General features: G+C 35.0%; 1 long non-coding RNA gene and 2 pseudogenes across 1 annotated transcript; 1 reads left to right on the top strand and 2 right to left on the bottom strand.

Annotated features, from left to right (window-relative positions):
* Nucleotides 1-3,535: 3,535 nt before the first annotated feature.
* Nucleotides 3,536-5,726, bottom strand: LOC149027270 (L-type lectin-domain containing receptor kinase IV.2 pseudogene; annotated as a pseudogene).
* Nucleotides 5,727-9,250: 3,524 nt separating this feature from the next.
* On the top strand, nt 9,251-16,557 carry LOC149027268 (uncharacterized). Its single transcript, XR_016174365.1, has 3 exons — nt 9,251-9,701; nt 13,429-13,468; nt 16,389-16,557. It is a non-coding gene; the product is annotated as an uncharacterized LOC149027268 (long non-coding RNA).
* On the bottom strand, nt 10,686-12,951 carry LOC149027269 (L-type lectin-domain containing receptor kinase IV.2 pseudogene; annotated as a pseudogene).
* Nucleotides 16,558-19,829: the final 3,272 nt, after the last annotated feature.

Genomic DNA, 19,829 nt, shown 5'->3' with positions numbered 1-19,829 from the left:
AAAAATAATACAACTATTTACAAATGAAACAGCAACTTAAAAAATCAACATCAACCCATATGTTAGCTTCCTTAAAAGTATCCTTTCGATCTCCCTCGTATATTCATTTCAATGAAATATTTTTCAAAGCCAAATTTAAATATAATTCTGAAAAACATGTTTCCTTCATTGCCGTCTTGTGAAAACTATCAATATATTTAATTTTTTCCAACATTTAGAGTAATATCAAGTGGAGAAATCAAACTTGAACACTTAAAGTTGACTAGTGAAGCATATAATTCAAAGTATGAGGTTTTGCTACTTTGTTTTTAACTCAATTTTTCTTGATGAGTTCTTCCATGTTGATTCCTCTCAACTGTTCGAACTATTGTCAAATATATTGACAACGTAAGTTTGAAATTTGAGCGAAATTATATGTTGTCATGGATAATGATGGAACAAAGTTTGAGTCCATCTATCAAAGGCTATTAAGTCGGACTCAACTGATTTTAGATATCTAAATGAACCTTAATTGCTAGCAACTTGGTAAACAAAATTCTATACCCAAATTGTATTTGGGCTCAATGTGGGCTTAAAGTAAGTTAGGGCCATCATGGCCAAACTTGCATTCCTATTCGTTAGTTATAGTCTTGCATATTTGCTTATTGAGTGAAAATTATTTGTTTATGAACACTTTAGCAAAAAAATCTGTAAGAAAATGGTGACATAGGTATTATGGATTTGATAATATTTTCTTCAAAAGAAGTCTTTATGAAAAAACGGTATTCTCATCAAAGTTTGAATTGCATAATCTAGGAAAGACTAACAGAGTTCTACTAACATGCAAGCAAATTAAAGAACTTATGGTTTGTTGAGATGCTATGAGTACGAGTTACACAACTGTCATTCCACATGAGTTGATTCATCAAATTGGGTGGCTAAAGGTATGTTTGGTAATCAACAAAAGAAAAAGAAAACTTTGAAATGATAAAAATAAGAACAAATTACATGACATCCGTTATATTTGGGGCAAAATTCTTAATCACCCATTATTGCTTCATAAATTATATAACACTCACAATCAAAATTACAAGTTAACCATAATTATATTCTTTTACTTGCATTCAACTCATTTATAGTGAAATTACTTTAATGCCTCTATGCCTTCACCCTGACTCACCGGTTTGACTCTGCTTCTCATTCTTCGACTGCGACAAAGAAACCCACCCGTTTCAAACAGGGACAAGCTTTCTTCTCCTTTTTCTGTACATTATAAGAAAATGAAAAAAAAAACACTTTCCACTGTTTCTCTTTTTTTTTTATTATATTATTTCACTTATTACGGTTTCACTTCGAAAATTTTAGATTTTTTAGGGTTTTTTCGATTCCATCTCTCTTTTTTCTCTCTCTCTCTCTCTCAATTTCTCTAATTTCCCCCAGTTGGGCGAGCGGTTTTGTATTTGCCAAGTGGAATACCTGCATCAAGGCGAAAACCACCAAACGGCTATAATTGCCGAAGCGGGTGGAGAAGCCGAAAAGACGATCGGGGTTATACGAAGATAGCTGGGCTTCCTAACGCTCTCTGCCTGGGTTTTCAAGTGGATTTTTCTATCCTTTGGCGAGATTTGAACTTTGATCCAGCATTCCGTCTCGGTTTTGCAGAGAGGAAGAGAGATAGAAGATTAAAAAAGAGAGGCAGATTGGGGCGTGTATTGATCCCCAAATACTCTCGTTTTTTCTTCTTCAAACTGGGTGCTCATAATGCCTGACAGTGGTTATTACAGCTCCAAGAAGACGGACGGATGATATCTGTGAAGATTATTGTGGCGAGGTATTTTGCACTTTTCCTTCTATTTTATTATTTATTTTAAGTTTAAGATATGATCTTCTTCCAGTCTCTCGTTTGCCATTTTCTTCACCGATTTTTGTTAATTTCATGTCAATGGAAAACGACTTCATGTTTTCTTCAATTGGTGTCTCTGTTTTGTGTTCACTTTCCTGGTAATCGTCATCATAAGATGAACCCTAATTCTGTCCACATAAGGGTTTACTATTTGCTTAGAATTTTGAATGCATTTGTAAATTTTTACTATAGCACTTACAACTTACAAGCTTGTGTCGAAGTCGGAAAAAGAGAGTCCAGCCGTGGTAATTTTATATTTTCACTTAACTTATGTAGGTAACTAGAAATTTTGCATGTGGGCACATGTAATTTATAAGATAATAGTGATGAATTGATGATGAGAGTTTGCTCTAAATATAGTTGATTGTCGTGTAATTTGCTTTAAAAATAGTAATAATGCAACGATTGTCTAATGGGCCTATCACTCTTCACAAACTTCAATATTTTTGAAAGTTTTCCTTTTTCCTTGGCTGTAAAGTGCAACTTATATTTAAATATGGACCTTTTGCACCTCAGTAATAAGGGTGTCAACTGTGTATTGAAAACCGTTTAATTGTACTGGACCGCGCCGTTTAAAATCGCACGTGACAACCATAGAACCAGAAAAGCATAATGGGTATGATATATATATCCACCATCGCTACCTATGGTGACACACCACAAAGGCGAACACTGACGTAGACATAGACATGCCATAAGGGCTTACATACCATAGGCTTCAAGGGCGAAAACAGAGCACGCCACAAGGGCGGATACAGAACATGCCTCATGGGCGAAGACAGAGCACGCCACAAGGGCTTACATACCACACGCCTCAAGGGCGAAAATAGAGCACGCCACAAGGGCGCCAACTCAGTTGTTGAAGCAAAAAGCACCAGATCTTGTTTCTAAACTCCCATCTTGAAACTACAAACATGGATACCACCAGCAGCAGTAGACGAACAAAATCTGGGATAAAAAACATTAGATCCGCAGAATACACGACCAAAGCTCGCATCAACCACCGTCTACTTCTTTTTTTTTTGTAAAACCGGAAGCTTCAAGCAGTGAAACAGAGAAAAAGAGATGGTAAAGAGAAGAGCGATGAGGAAGATGCAGAGGAACACAAATAGTGAAAAGGAGAAGGAAAAATAGAGGTGGAGAGAGGCGGAAATGGACGGAGAGAGGCTGATAGCCTCAGGTGAAGAGAGGCAGAAAGAGAAGGAGAGAGAGGTGGAGAGCCTCAGTTAGAGATGAAAATGAGGCGGAAAGAGGCGGGGAGAGAAGTAAGGTGGAGAGAGGCGGAGAGAGAGGTTGTGACCGAAAAATGGGAGAGAGGCGGAGAAAGAGAGGCTCGACTCGCAATGCAATGGGGTGTTTTTGACCATTCGCTTCATTGTTTTTGCTCATCTAAGATAATTGTAGAAAAGAGGGAGGGGACAAGAAAAGAAAGAAAAAGGAAGCAATTGGAGGGAATCCGCGCTTATAGGGGAGAGTGGATTTTCTAGCTAGTTAAAATGAATCAAATCTTTTTAATAAAATGAATAAATAAATAAATAAATAAAAGGAAAAGAAAAAGAAATGTCTATTCTAAAGCAAGAACTAGAAAAACAAGAGTTGTGGCATTTAACAAAAATAAATTTTCACACCGTTGAAAGATTGCTCAAGCCGTAATGACCGGCACCTTTTACTGAAGAGGTCAGGGTTCAATGGTCTCTTTGGTATATATGATACCAATGCTAACTAGGATTGAAATCAACGTCCTTCGGATAATACTAGTGATTCTAAAATTCCTACTGATGATGGTGGAGCATTTTGAACTTGAGTAGAGGCTTCACCATCCATAGATGTTATGCCACCGGTAGACAAACAAAGAGATGATAAGTCAGGTAGAAGAAGTTCTCCCCCCAAATATTGCAAAGCTTGTCTCATGGTTGGCCTTGTTGTTTGAACAGAATGAGAGCAAAGCAATCCAAGATTCAATACCAACTCCATTTCCTTTTGTACGTAATTGATTCCCAAGTTTGGGTCTACTACATCAAGAATTCTCCCTCTTGTCTTGCAAGAGAACACCCAATCCACCAGTATCACTTCCTCTGGTGATCTTCTTGGTTCTATTGGTCTCCTTCCACAAGCAACTTCCAGCACAAATGCCCCAAACGCAAAAACATCTGTGCTTGGATTTGCCAACCCAGTTCTTGGAAGTTCTGGTGCAAGGTAACCAAATGTCCCTACTATTTTTGTTGTTTGAGGGTCAGATCCATGGTCATACAATTTGGCAAGTCCAAAGTCTCCTAATCTTCCATTCAGTTCCCCATCTAACAGAACATTGCTGGACTTCACATCCCTATGAAGCACAACCTTCTCCCATTCTTCATGTAAATAAACCAATGCAGATGCTACATCTTGAATAATCCGAAGCCTATGACTCCAACTCAGAACCAACACTGATTGATTAAAAATGAATTTATCTAGACTTCCGTTGGGCATGAACTCATACACCAAAAGAAGTTCACTTTTACGCCGGCTATAACCCAAGAGTTTTACTAAGTTCCGATGCCGAAGTTGACCCACACTAACTATCTCAGCAACAAATTCTTTCATCCCTTGTTTTGAGTCATGTGAGATCTTCTTCACTGCAACTTTAGTTTTGGAAATGGGTAATACACCTCTATAAACCCTACCAAAGCCTCCAACACCCAGAAATTCACTGTGCTTAAATCCGTTTGTGGCGAGGTGTAGGTCTTTATACTTGAACCTATGAGGTCCATAATCGAGTTCCCATTCTTCATGTACTTCAGCAAATTTTGTCTTCCATCTTATGAATATTCCCAAAATAACACTCAACACTAAAGAAGCAGCAATTATAAGGAGGCCAACAGTCAACAAAGTTGATGGTTTCTTGCTGCTTTTAGGAATTTTTGGAAGTAAAGAGAGATTGAGATCATTTGCTTTCCCGTTCACCTTGAAGCTCCATCCTAACACACAATGAATTGTGGAAACAGAGCCGGTAGATGAAGAGAAACCGACGTACATGGACTCTTTCAAGACCGTAGAAAGATCTTGAGGCTGAGACAACAGGGGAACAGCAGGTTTAGGAACATGAATTGGAGCTATTGTTACATTGAGCTGTTTCTCAACGCCATCATAATCTACCCAAACTTGCAATGGGTTGCCACTGACCAAGGTCAGATTCTGACACTGACCATGCTTATCGACATAAGCCGCCGGAGCAGAAAGATTAGAAGTCAAGCCATTGATATCAATACCCACATGGTTGTCGTTGATATCTTTGAATTCTTTGCTCTCTACGGTGTCGAGCTCCACTGCAAATACATGGTTGGCTACATTGCCAACGTCGGCGATGTTGAAGAGACCAAGATATTGGTTTGGAAGAGCATTAGGGAGGCCTCTTGTAGGTGCAATGACAAAGGCAATTCCATGGCCGCTCAGAACAGGATACTGGGAGACGATGGCAAAGACAAAGGTAACAGAGAAGGAGAGAGCGGCGCCCGACGAGGATGAATTGAAGAAGCTAAATGGGTTAGGGTGGAAAGCATGGCCTTGCTGTTCTTTCTTTATCTCCTGGGTAAGCATGAGGATACCACTGGATGTGATCTCTGCCATGCCGTCCAAGCTCAACTCATTAACCTTGAAGCCATTGCAAGTGAAATCTTCTTGTAATGCTGTTCCAATTGTAGCGAGCAGGAAGAAGAAAATTGTAACTTGGAGGATGATGGAATTCATGGTATCCCAGATTCTCTCCTGCTTCAACACATTTGCTTTTTTTTTTGCTCCTGACCTCAATTGGATCTGCTGTGTTCGTGGGAAGAACTAAGGCTAATAAAACATGTACCAATCAAAGGTCAACAACCTGCAATCACATTGAATTTAAAGGATTTTTAGACTGCATCAGTCATGATGGCACGTTTGCTACCTACCTCATTAAATCCAAGTTACTTTAAACTTTAAAGTCGTGCATGTTCATTAAATGCTAATTGAATTATTCTTTTTATACGACTGAGATTTAATTGAGATCACGTCTGATTATCCGCGAAACGAGATCCTAACCATTTTAATAAACTTTTTTTATTATCCAAGATATAAAAAATAAAAAACTAATATACATATAGATCCACAATTACAAGCTAGATACACAAAACTTATGTATCAAATAAAAAACTAGAGATTTATCAAAAAAAAAGAAAAAAACTAGAGAATGCCTCCAAGTATAAGGACCACACAATAGGGTTATTAAATTTAATTTTAAGTAGGAAAAACAGTTTTATTTTTTTGGATAATATTTAAGAATAAAAAATTTTTTGAACGGTTACTAGGGAAAGGAGAATGAAAGCCGGGAAGAAAATTTCAGTTATTTTATTTATTTATTTTTAAGCTGCAAATCAATTGTCTACACAAGGGGAACAGATGAATGTGTCTCCATACAACAGTTTCATACATTGATCTATTGTAAGGGTAATAAAGTGATTTTTAAGCAAGATTTAAAGTATTCCACGATACCATATGATACTAGTCGATATATATCCATATTTGACCCAACCGATACGATACATTTATATACGTTTCTCCATTGAACACTAAAATATATTATTCAGAGCAATACAATACTTGATAAAAGACGATACTTCTTTTAAAATTACCTAACTGACACAATACTCGATACTGATATTTTAAACTTTGCTTCTAAGAACGATTTGCTTTCTTCAGTTGTAATAAAAAGGGCCCAATTACATCAACAGTTATCTTTAATATCCGAAAAATCCAATATAATTAAATAAGGTTGGTCCCACTAAGAAGATAGGACCACCGACCCGTGGACCACTTTAATTATCTTCATTTAATTCTCCAAAATCCATATAAAAAAATAGAAAATAAAAATACAAATTGCTCTCTCATCTTAAATTAATGCATCTTTATTATTGATCTTCTTTTTCATTAATGCTTTTGTTCGGCCTTCTGTAAACTGTCATTCAATTAATTAATTAACAAAAATAGTCATACAATTAAAGGTTGTTTAAAAAGATTATGTATCCTGGCCACTATCAATTTGCATCCAAATTAGCAATTTTTATTTGAGGACTTGCCATACAATACATTCGTATATGTTAGATTATAAATTCTATTTATAATGAAAAATAATATAACTGTTTACGGTCAATGAAATATAAATTTTCTTGTGTGTGTTGGATCATTCTTTAGTTATTTTCGTTGGAATATAAGAAAAAATAGAAGTTAAAAAAATTATAAGATAATGTAATATTGTAAAAGAGAGTCATCATATAGTGAGAGGTCAAGCAGAAAAATGTTTTTTAATTCTATTCTTCTCACTTCAGAATCGAATTCTTTAGGTTAAGAGTATCATAGTTGTTCAAATAGATTGATTTTTTTAGATTTTTTTTTTTGGGTGATCTACCCCCCAAAAATTTGCTTTGTTCATGATCCATGGAAACCTTTTCTCCGCACAAAATTTTTACAACCAACTTGTATTTAAAAAGCAAATCTTAAATAATGTTGCAAGGTCAAATTAATGTTGTTAAAAAATTGATTTTTTCATTTTTAATGCTTCGTGAAACATAGTTGGCCGCATTATAGCAAAATGAATAATCATTGTCATGAATAAATAATACATTGTGAAGAAACTAATCACAAGGTGGCCAACCCCTAAATGCATCTCAACAAGCAAAGGTATTACCATCAAAAAGTTGCTCAGTGGGTAACTGGGTATTAATCGATCCCTTTTAGAGAAGAGGTCACAGGCAAAGTTTAAAGTAGCGGTATTGAATATCGTATCAGTTAGGTGATTCTAGAAACGTATCATCCTATATCGAGTATTGTATCCCTTTAGCTAATGTATTTTAGTGTAATTCAATAGAGAGACGTATCAAGATGTATCGAATTGGTTGGGTTAAATATGAATACATATCGGCTATTATCGCATGATATCGTGGAATACTTTAAACCTTACTCATACATTCAACAATCTTTGTAGATTTCAAAAATAACAAAAAATAAGATACACTGGCATACGAAATACGAAATGTGCACAAGAAAATAGATTGGCCAAGTTAGGGCTACAACAGGGTCGGGTTAGGTTGGGCTTTTGCAATTCCAAGCTCAACCCTATATATTATAATCTAAGTCCATTCCGCCCTGACCCAAATTCAAAGCCAAGGACTATTGTCCATTTGTTCCTGACCCTAAGCCCTACAGGGCCAAGCCAAGCCCATTATCGCCTTGATTGGCCCTGTCTTTACCCTTGATTGGCCCTATCCCTAGCTCTAGCATTGGTCTTGGCCCTGATTGACCCTATAGTTGGCCTTGACCCTGATTGGCTCTGTCTTTGTCATTGATCCTAATTCATTGAGATCAAGCATTAGGGACAAAATTAGGACCAGGATTAGGGCCAAAATCAGGGTCAAGGCAAAAAATCAGTGATAGGTTGTGACAAGCTTAGTGGGCCAAAGAGCAATCTCAGGCCCACCCTTGGCCCTAGTCAAGGCTATAATATTTTGGCCCTAACTCACCATTAGGGCCAAAATCTTGAGTCCAAACTGTATTTGGGCTCAGGGAGGGCTTAAGGTGAGTTAGGGCCATTAAGGCCAAACTTGCATTCCTACTCCCTAGCTCTAGTCTTGCATATTTGCTTATTGAGTGGAAGTTATTTGTTTACGAACATTTACCAAAAAATCTTAAAGAAAATGGTGATATGGGCCTTATGGATTTGATAATATTTTCTTCAAAAGAAATCTTTATGAAAAAAGGTATCCTTATCCAAGTCAAATATCAAAGTTTTAATTGCATAATCAAGGAAAGATTAACAAGGTTCTACTAACATGCAAGCAAACTAAAGAACTCATGGTTCGTTGAGATGCTATGAGTTACACAACTGCCACATGGGTTGATCCGTCAAATTGGGTGGGGCTAAAGGTATGTTTGGTAATCAACAAAAGAAAAAGAAAACTTTGAACTGATAAAAAATAAGAGCAAATTACTTAGACATTCATTATATTTGGGGTAAAATTCTTAACTGCCCACTATTTTGCCTCATGATTATATGGCGTTCATAGTCAAAATTACAAGTTACCCACATTACATACCCGTACTTGGATTTATGATTCAAACCATTTAAAATTTAAAATATAAATTACTTAAATGTCTTTTAGACAGTGAAATTACTTTAATGCCTCTATGCTTTCAACCTGAGTCCCTAACTCTCCGGTTTGACTCCGCTTCCCGTTCTCCTACTCCACAAAGAAACCCACCCATTCCCGAGGGGCACAAGTTTTCTTCTCATTTTTCTGTATTTTTAAAAAAAATATTATTTCACTTATGCCAGTTTCACTTCCAAAATTTTAGAATTTTATAGGGTTTTCCGATTCCAACCCTCTTTTTTCTCTCTATTTCTCTAATTTTTTCCCCCATGTTGGGCGAGCGGTTTTGTATTTGCCAAGTGGAATACCTGCATCAAGGCGAAAACCACCAAACGGCTATAATTGCCGAAGCGGGTGGAGAAGCCGAAAAGACGATCGGGGTTATACGAAGATCGCTCAGCTTCCTAACGCTCTCTGCCTGGGTTTTCAAGTGGGTTTTTTCTATCCTTTGGCGAGATTTGAACTTTGATCTAGCATTCCGTCTCGGTTTTGCAGAGAGGAAGAGAGATAGAAGATTAAAAAAAGAGAGGCAGATTGGGGCGTGTATTGATGATCCCCAAATACTCTCTTTTTTTCTTCTTCAAACTGGGTGCTCATAATGCCTGACAATGGTTATTACAGCTCCAAGAAGACGGACGGATGATATCTGTGAAGATTACTGTGGCGAGGTATTTTGCACTTTTCCTTCTATTTTATTATTTATTTTAAGTTTAGGATATGATCTTCTTCCAGTCTCTCGTTTGCCCTTTTCTTCACCGATTTTTGTTATTTTTATGTCAATGGAAAACGACTTCCTCTTTTCTTCAATTGGTGTCTCTGTTTTGTGTTCACTTTCCTGGTAGTCGTCATCAAAAGATGAACCCTAATTCTGTTCACATGAGGGTTTACTTAGCTGCTTAGAATTTTGAATGCATTTGTAAATTTTTACTATAGCACTTACAAGCCTGTGCCGTTGTCGGAGGTGGAGGTGGAGGTGGAGAAGGAGAAGGAGAGTCAAGTCGGTGAGACAGGGTAAAGATACAAGGGCATTAAAGTAATTTTACTGCTCAAAGGGCATTTAGTTAATTTATATTCTAAAATTTTAAACGAGTTGAATGCAAATAAGGGTATTTTGGTCATTTTACATAACTTGTAATTTTGACGATTGTGTAATGGGCATATCTCTCTTCAAAAACTTCAATATTTTTGAAAATTTTCCTTTTTTCCTTGGCTATAAAGTGCAATTCATATTCAAATATGGACCGTTTGCACCTCAGGAATAGGGTCTGTAGCATGTGTAGCTTTATGTATAATAATGTATCGGATACACCATACAACTACTGATGTGTAGCTTTATATATAATAATGTATCCATACACCATAAACCCCTCCTTAACTCCTTTTATTGTTCTAAGTTGAACAATCACTTGGTGGAGACCAAAACTTTCAGACAGTGAGACCATTGGTTTCATTGTTTCTGCTCATCTAAGATAACTGTAGAAAAAGAGGGAGGGGACAAGAAAAGAAAGAAAGGAAGTAGTTGGGAGGGAATCTGTGCTTATAGGGGAGAGTGGATTTTGTAGCTGGTTAAAATGAATCAAATCCTTTTAATAATAATAATAATAAAAAATAAATAAATAAATAAATATATATATATATATATATATATATATATATATAAGGAAAAGAAAAAGAAATGTCTATTCTAAAGCGAGAATTAGAAACAAGAGCTGCGGCGTTTAACAAAAATAAATTTTCACTGTTGAAAGATGACTCCATCCGTAATGACCGGCACCTCTTACTGAAGAGGTCAGGATTCAATGTTCTCTATGGTGTGTGACACCAGTGCCAACTAGGATTGAGAATCAACGCCCGCCAGAGAATAGTAGCAATTCTGAAAGTTCTACTGATGATGGTGGAGCATTTTGAACTTGAGAAGAAGTGCTCAAACTCTGAGTAAAGGCTTCACCATTCATAGATATTATGCCACCGGTAGACAAACAAAGAGATGATAAATCTGGTAGAAGAAGTTTTCCCTCCAAATATTGCAAAGCTTGTCTCATAGTTGGCCTTGCTGTTTGAACAGAATGAGAGCAAACCAATCCAAGATTCAATACTAACTCCATTTCCTCTTGTACATAATTGATTCCCAAGTTTGGATCTACTGTAGCAAGAATTCTCCCTCTTCTCTTGCAAGAGAACACCCAATCCACCAGCATCACTTCCTCTGGTGATGCTCTTGGTTCAATTGGTCTCCTTCCACAAGCAACTTCCAGCACAAATGCCCCAAACGCAAAAACATCTGTGCTTGGATTTGCCAACCCAGTTCTTGGAAGTTCTGGTGCAAGATAACCAAGTGTCCCAACTAGTTGTGTTGTTTGAGGGTCAGATCCATGGTCATACAATTTGGCAAGTCCAAAGTCTCCTAATCTTCCATTCAGTTCCCTGTCTAACAGAACATTGCTGGACTTCACATCCCTATGAAGCACAACCTTCTCCCATTCTTCATGTAAATAAACCAATGCAGATGCTACATCTTGAATAATCCGAAGCCTATGACTCCAACTCAGAACCAGCACTGATTGATTAAAAAGGAACTTATCTAGACTTGCGTTGGGCATGAACTCATACACCAAAAGAAGTTCACTTTTACGCCGGCTATAGCCCAAGAGTTTTACTAAGTTCCGATGCCGGAGCTGACCCACACTAACTATCTCAGCAACAAATTCTTTCATCCCTTGTTTTGAGTCATGTGAGACCTTCTTCACTGCAACTTCAGTTTTGGAAATGGGTAATACACCTCTATAAACCCTACCAAAGCCTCCAACACCCAGAAGCTGGCTGTGCTTAAATCCGTTTGTCGCGACGTAGAGATCTTTATACTTGAACCTATGAGGCCCATAATCTAGTTCCCATTCTTCAAGGACTTCAGCAAATTTTATCTTCCATCTTATGAATATTCCCAAAATAACACCCAACACTAAAGAAGCAGCAATTATAGGGAGGCCAACAGTCAGCAAAGTCGATGATTTCTTGCTGCTTTTAGGAATTTTGGGAAGTTGGGAGAGATTGAGTTCCTTTGCTTGCCCATTCAGCTTGAAGCTCCACCCCAGTACATAGTGGGATGTGGGAATGGAACCTGTAGATGATGAGAAACCGACAAACATGGTCTCTTTCATGAGCGAAGAAAGATCTTGAGACAGAGATAACAGGGGAATACCTGGTTTAGAAACATGGGTTGGAGCTAATGTTACATTAAGCTGCTTGTTGGGACCATCATAATCCACCCAAACCTGTATGGAGTTGCCACTGATAAGAGTTAGGTTCTCGAGCTTACCATTCTCATGTAAATAAGAAGCTGGAGCATAGGCAACAGATGCCAATCCATTGATATCAACACCAACATGGTTGTTGTTGGTATCTTTGAATTCCTTATTCTTTATGGTATCAAGCTCGACTGCAAATACATGATTAGTTAAATTGCCAATGTTAGCATCATTGAAGAGGCCAAGCCATTGGCTTGGAAGAGCATCAGGAAGGCCTTTTGTAGGTGAAATGACAAAGGCTAACCCATGACCACCGAAATCAGGATAATGGGTAAGGATGGCAAAGACAAATGTGGTGGAGAAGGAAACCACAGCAGCTGAGCCATCAGATGATGATTGGTTGAGAAAGTGAATTGGGTCATTGTAGAAGACATGGCTCTTCTCTTGCAAGGTGTGGTTGGTCAGCTGTAGCAAACCATTGTTGATCCTTGCTAAGCCGTCAAGACTCACGTTAGCTCCTATGAAACCATTGTAGGTGAAATCAACTTCTTCTCCCTGTGAAGCTGCTTCAATATCTCTTAAGACCAGCAACAAAACTGCAACCTTGAAAATGGAGGACATGGCTTTTGCTTTTTCTGAATCCGTCTTTCTCTGTGTGGTTAGTCCCCTCTGTTTAAAATCTAACAAGCTAACTGAGTGAGAGAGGATAGTATTCAATGGTCAATTAATCTTTTTTTTTCTTTGTTTTTTCTATAATAATAATAGTCAATTAACCTACACAGTTCTAAGAACGCCATGGAGACGTGGAGGGCTAAATCAGGTGTTTGGTGTCTCGGTCCACTTGATTAGACATGTATTCATTTGTCTAATTCAAAATCATGGAAAAATAATATATGACTTTCTTGCTCAAGGATAAGGAATTTTCTTTTGCTGCCTCAGATCACGACATGTGGTATTCCTAAAATTCAATGGCTATGATCTTCCCCGCTCTTATATTCAAAGATACTTTCAATAAATTGAAAAATTACAAGAAAATACATGATGGATTAACATCTTGTTTACTGTTTATGTTTTTTATTCGTCTTATTTTTGTTTTTATTAATATATGTGGAATAATATCTTTTGCTTGGTCATATGACATTTTGCCCAGGTATGAAGAATTTTCTTCGGTTCCTGGATCATGACATATGGTACGTCCAAAATTTCAATGGTTGTGATCTTCTCTACTCTTATAATCATTGAGAATTTCTTGAATTAGGAAGTTTCAAAAAACTAAATATGGATTAACTGTTTGCGTTTTTTTTTTCTTCATTCTGTGTTTTAATATCTTCTGAAATTATTGAGGGTAGTTGGAAAATTAGTGTTTTCTAGTGGGGATAGAGAATTTGGGCCTCCTTGTTGCTTTCCTTTCTCAAGTCTCAAAACTTGTCTTATCTTTTTTAAGCCTTCTCTTAAAGTAGATCATGGAGCCCTGGATTTTTCTCTAAAAGGTTACATGAGCCTGCTTTTATTATTGGAATTTTTCATGATACTATCTTTCTTTATTATCCTCAACCACACCTTCTTCATATCTACTATTTGTCCGTTTTAACTTATAGTGGTGGTGCTTTTTTAAAGTTTGTTTTATAGATGGAAGTATCAATATTGCGAGACCTGGAAGATTCCTTCATACTTGATCTCGTCCTTTCTCTAGACATCCATGGGAACTCGCAAAGTACTCAAAGTTGGGTTGTGTGGTCTATTGTTGTGATAGGAAAGCTGTTTAGCACCAAAAAAAAAAAAAAAAAACAAAAAAACTCTGAATCTACTGTGCAGTGAACAACAATAACAAGAAGAATAAGTCTTGTCGCAACTAAATGGGCCGGCTATATGGATTCTTGTCCTGCAATCATTTATGTTTAATGTCAGACTAGATACAAGGCCTAAGCTATGCATATCCTCTCTCACCACTTCTCTTAAAGTTATCTGAGGTCTGTCCCTAGCTCTTTTAGTTTCTTCAATCTAGATTATATCATTTTTCCGTATAGGGGGCATTTATAGGTTTCGTTGAAGGTGGTCGTGCTATCTCAAACGACTTTTTCTTGTAGCATGTCAATTATGAGTACAACTCCCAGACCAACTCTAATATGATCATTCATTATCTTATCCTTTTTAGTTTTGCCACTCATCCATCTTAACATCCTCATTTTATTTATATATGATTCTTTTTAACAGCCCAACACTCTACATTGCAAATTATAGTTGGTCGAATGATGGTCTTATAGAATCTTCCTTTAAGTTTTAATGGAATACATTGATCACACAAGACCCCAGACGCATTTCTCCACTTCATCCACCCTATTTTAATTATTTGGAAAGTATCATCATCTATATTATCTCCTATTTATGATTGAACTAAGATACCTAAAACAATCACTTAGAGAAATCTCCTTATCATCAAGTTTCACTACCTAATTGTCTGCTTGATCATGACTAAAGTTATATACTAGACAGTCTAGACATTCTTGCTTCGTTCAACTTAGTTTAAAGCCTCTTGATTCGAAAGCTACTTTTCATGATTTTAACTTGGTTAACTTGGTATTAATCCTTACGTGAGTCTCATCTATCAACACAATATCATTAGCAAAAAACATACATCATAGAACCCTGTTTTGAATATCTTTGGTTTATTCATCAATTATAAATACAAATAAATTTGGACTTAAAGTTGATCCTAGCTTAATATAGTCCAATTATAATTAAGAATTCATTACTTTGTCCCCCAAATGTTCTTAGACTTTCATACATATTCTTAATTATGTTCATGTATTCACTTGCAACACTTTTCTCTAGTACTGATAAGAGTTAAGTACTCGAGCTCGCCATTCTCATGGAAATAAGAATTTGAAGTAGGGTAACAGGTGCCAATCCATTGATATCAACACCAACATGGTTGTTGTTGATCTCTTTGAATTCAATGGTCAATTATACATTCTTTCTTTCTTTCTTCTTCTTCTTTTTTTTTTTTTTTTTTTTTTTTTATTGTAGAACGTCATGGAGACGTGGAGGGCTAAATACATTTATTTATTTAAATAAATAAAAAATATGGAAAAATAGTATTGGTTGGTCATATGACTTTCTTGCTTAGGGATAAGAAATTTTCTTCCTGCCTCATGCTTGCCCCAATCATGACATGTGGTATTTTTAAAATTCAATGGCTATGATCTTCCCTGCCTTATAATAAAAAATAATTTTGATAAATTGAAAATTACAAGAAAATACCAGATGAATTAACATCTTGTTTATTATTTTATGTTTTTTTGTTCTTATTTTTGTTTCTATTAATCTGTGAGGATTAATATCTTTTGCTGGGGGCATAAAGAATTTTCTTCGGCTGCCTAGATTGTGACATGTAATATTTTCAAAATTCAATGGTTGTGGTCTTCTCTGTTCTTATAATCATAGAGAATTTTGTGAATTGAAAAGTACAAACAAGTATGGATGGATTAATTGTTTGCGTTTTTTTCTTTGCTTTTTATTTTTGTTTTCATTCATCTATTTGTTTTAATATCTTTTGAAAATATTGAGTATAGTTGGAAAACTAGGGTTTTCTATTTGACTTCCTTCCAAAAAATTTGATGGTTATTGAGAGAATGAAGGAGGTTGCAAGCCATCAACAAACGTAAGCCAAAAAGAAAAAAAAAAAAAAAGCAAGCTCAGGCACAAATTTAATATAATTCTGAAAATTTTTTTTCTTTCATTGCTGTCTCGTGAAAGCTATCATTATATTTATTTTTCTATAATATTTAGATCAATATCAAGTGAATCAATCAAACTTTAACATCTAAGTCGATTACTGGAGCATATAATTCAAAGTATGAAGTTTTTCTACTTTGTTTTTAACCCAATTTTTCTTGATGAGTTCTTCTATGTTGATTCCCCTCAACTGTTCAAACCATAGTCAAATGTATTGACGATGTTAATTAGAATTTTAAGCGAGATTTTATATGATGTCATGAATAATGATGGAACAAAGTTTAAGTAGTCCATCTATTGCTAGTTGAAGATATTTAAATGAACCTTAATTGCTAGCAACTTGGTAAACAAAATCTTATATTATTGTCAATGCAGGGTTGGTAGAGTGGTAAGATCCATATTTTCTAGTAGAGAGGTCATGGATTCGCCATTGCAGACGACAAAGCTCCCTTTGAGGATGTAATCAAGGTGCGTGCAAGCTGGTCCGGATGAACCTCAAATTAAAAAGAAAAGAAAAAAAAAACTTAATTCTTATACCATTACAATGCGCCACCCCCAAACCCCCTTCCAAAAAAAAAAAAAAAAAAAAAAAAGTGGGATTTTGCTTAGAGGTAAAACCATAGACATCTCTCTTACTAAGTGAATCCTTGCTTAATCTCCCTCTCTTCACTCCTTCCTCATTCAACTCCACCTTCACAACAATGGCCTTCTGGGGGCTCTAGTTTTGCATATTTACTTGTTGAGTGGAAGTTATTTGTTTACAAACACTTCACAAAAATTCTTAAAAGGTGATGCAGGCCTTATGGATTTGATTATATATTATTCAAAAGAAGTCTATGAAAAAGGATACTCTTATCCAAGTCAAATACCCAACTTCGAATTCAATAATCTAGAAATGATTAAAAGAGTTCTACTAACATGCAAGCAAACTAAAGAACTCATGGTTTGTTGAGATGCTACGAGTTACACAACTATCATTTCTCACATGAGTTAATCCGTCAAAATTGGATGCATAAAGCTATGTTTGGTAATCAACAAAAGAAAAAGAAAACTTTGAATTGATAAAAATAATAACGGATAATTAGTATTGCCTCCTTAAAATTAAGGGTAAGTATCATTTACCTTTCCTCTTTGTTGACCAAATGACACTTGAACCCCCTCTTACTTGGATAATATCACTTAACTCCCCTCTTAGGTGGCAAAGTTATTGAACACTTCCCTTCTGTTAATTTTTTTTGTTAAGTTCTATTTTTTTTTTTTTTTTTTTGTTAAGTATATTTTAAAACCCCAATCTACCTTGACTTATAATTATGTTTTAGTTTAAATCTTAAATTACCCTCAATTTCTCTATTAGTTAAAATCCTAAATTACCCTCAATTAATATTATTGTTAAAATTTCAAAGTACCCCAATTACTTTAGTAGTTAAAATCCAAAATTACCCCTCAGTTAATTTTATTATTAAAATCTCCTTATGTTCTTTAATTATATGTTTCTTTTTCATTAAAAAAAAGAGAAAAAATCAATCAAAAAATATAATTGTCCTTAAGTTTCATTTATTTCTTTCTTCTTCTTCTTCCTTTTTTATTTTTTTTATTTTTTTAATTTTTATTTTAATGAAAGAAAGATACGTTGATTAAAAGACAAAGGGGTATTTTAGGGTCTTGGAATTGAGGATAATTTAATGTTTCAACTATTAAAATAATTAACGGTATTTTGAAATTTTAACAATAATATTAATTGAGAGTAATTTAGGATTTTAACTAATAGAGTAATTGAGAATATTTGAAGTTTTAAACTAAAATAACTTTTTAATTAAGGGTAATTTGGGTTTTAGAAAAATATTTAATGGCAAAACTAGAACTTAAAGGAAAAAGTTAAAATAAATGAGGTTTTTGATAACTTTAATAGGTAAGAGGAGAGGTAAATAATATTATCCAACTAAGGGAGGGTCCAAGTATCATTTGGTTACCTAAGGGGGGAAGGTAAATGATATTTATCTAAAATTAACAATGCTAAATTAGATAGTAAATAAATGAAAACTTAATGAAAGTGAGAACTTCCAAAAATTGAGAACATCAAATTGAAAAGTAAATAATAAAATCTAAAAAATATATATAAAAATTTATAAAAAATTAAAAAAATAAGGAGCTACCAAATTAGAGATAATTCTTTCCGAATTACTAAGGTAATAATGTAATTTAATACAAAGTGTAAATAAGTATAATAAAAATTTTACGATTATTTTGGGATATTTATATAAATAAAAATTGCCACATCATTACTTAACTAATGGAGTTTAATGGTAAAGGGTAGCCTAAGATTAGATTAATAATTATAAAAAGTATAGAAAATAAAATAATAACTAAACTATAACCAGAGGCAAGAATAATTATTTCAAATAATAATAATGCAATGATTGTCTAATGGGCCAATCTCTCTTCACAAAGTTCAATATTTTTAATGGGCTATCTCTCTTCAGAAAGCTCAATATTTTTTAAAATTTCCCTTTTTCCCCAAAGTGCAACATACATTCAGTATGAACATTTTGCACCTCCGAAATTGGGTCAGTATGAACATTTTGCACCTCTTTTTATTGTTCTAAGTTGAACAATCACCTGGTGGAGATCAAAACTTTCAGAAAGTGAGAACTTTCATTTCATTGTTTCTGCTTATCTAAGATAGCAGGAATGATCAAAAAAAGAGGAAGGCGACAAGAAAAGAAAGAAGGGAAGTAGTTGGGGGGGGGGGGGGGATCCTTGGTTGTACGGGAGAGTGGAATGAATCAAATCTTTTTAACAAAAAATAAAAAATAAAAAAAATAAAAAAAAGGAAGAAAAAAAAGAAAGAGACGAAATAAAGAAAGAAAAAGAAAAAGTGGAAAAGAAGGCTAAAGGAAAAGATAAAGAAGTGTTTATACATTCTAAAGCGATAATTAGAATCAAGAGCTGGATCTTTAAAATAGTCATATTATCCAACTAAGAGGGGGTGTAAGTGCTATTTGTCCAGTTAAGAGGGGAGGTAAGTGATATTTACCCAAAATAGTATGTTTGGTCATATGACTTTCTTGCTCAAGGATAATGAATTTTTTACTATTGCCTCTGATCATGACATGTGGTATTTTTAAAATTCAATGACTACGATATTCCCTACCTTTATAATAAAATTATAAATTAAAAATTACAAGAAAGTACAAGATGGATTAACATTTTTTTATTATTTGTGTTTTTTTTCTTCTTATTTCTGTTTCTATTAATCTATGTGGATTAATATCTTTTTGTTTTGTCATATGACTTTCTAGCTCAAGTATAAAAAAATTTCTTCAGCTGCCTAGATCGTTACATGTAATACTTTCAAAATTCAATGGTTGCGATCCTCTCTGCTCTTATAATTATAGAGAATATTTCGAATTGAAAATTACAAAAAAGTACAGATGGATTAATTGATCGTGTTTTTTTCTTCCTTGCTTTTTATTTTTGTTTCCATTCAACTATTTATTTTAATATCTTTTGAAAATATTATATCGAGGATATAGTTGGAAAATTAGGATTTTCTATTTGACTTCCTTTAAAATATTTGATGACTTTACCTGGTCAATACTAACCCAGAGCTAATAGGAAACAGAGCTTCTACCCTCACTTTCCTATGCCCCAAATTTCTTCTCACCAAAGAAGAGAAGGGGGGGGGGGGGGGGGGGGGGGGTTTTTTTTTTTTTTGAATTTTTAATTTCCCGGCCCAAATTTTTTTTTTTTCTGTTAATTTCCCCCCCCAGGACCAAAATCTTCGTTTTTTAGACAGTGTTCTAGGTCTGAGAAGGA

The sequence above is a fragment of the Hakea prostrata genome, chromosome 1 (assembly GCF_041222555.1).
Source record: "Hakea prostrata isolate BN-2017 chromosome 1, UWA_Hpros_2, whole genome shotgun sequence".
NCBI lineage: Eukaryota > Viridiplantae > Streptophyta > Magnoliopsida > Proteales > Proteaceae > Hakea > Hakea prostrata.
Note: the sequence above shows the minus strand (reverse complement) of the source record. Positions and strands in the feature narration are given on the sequence as shown.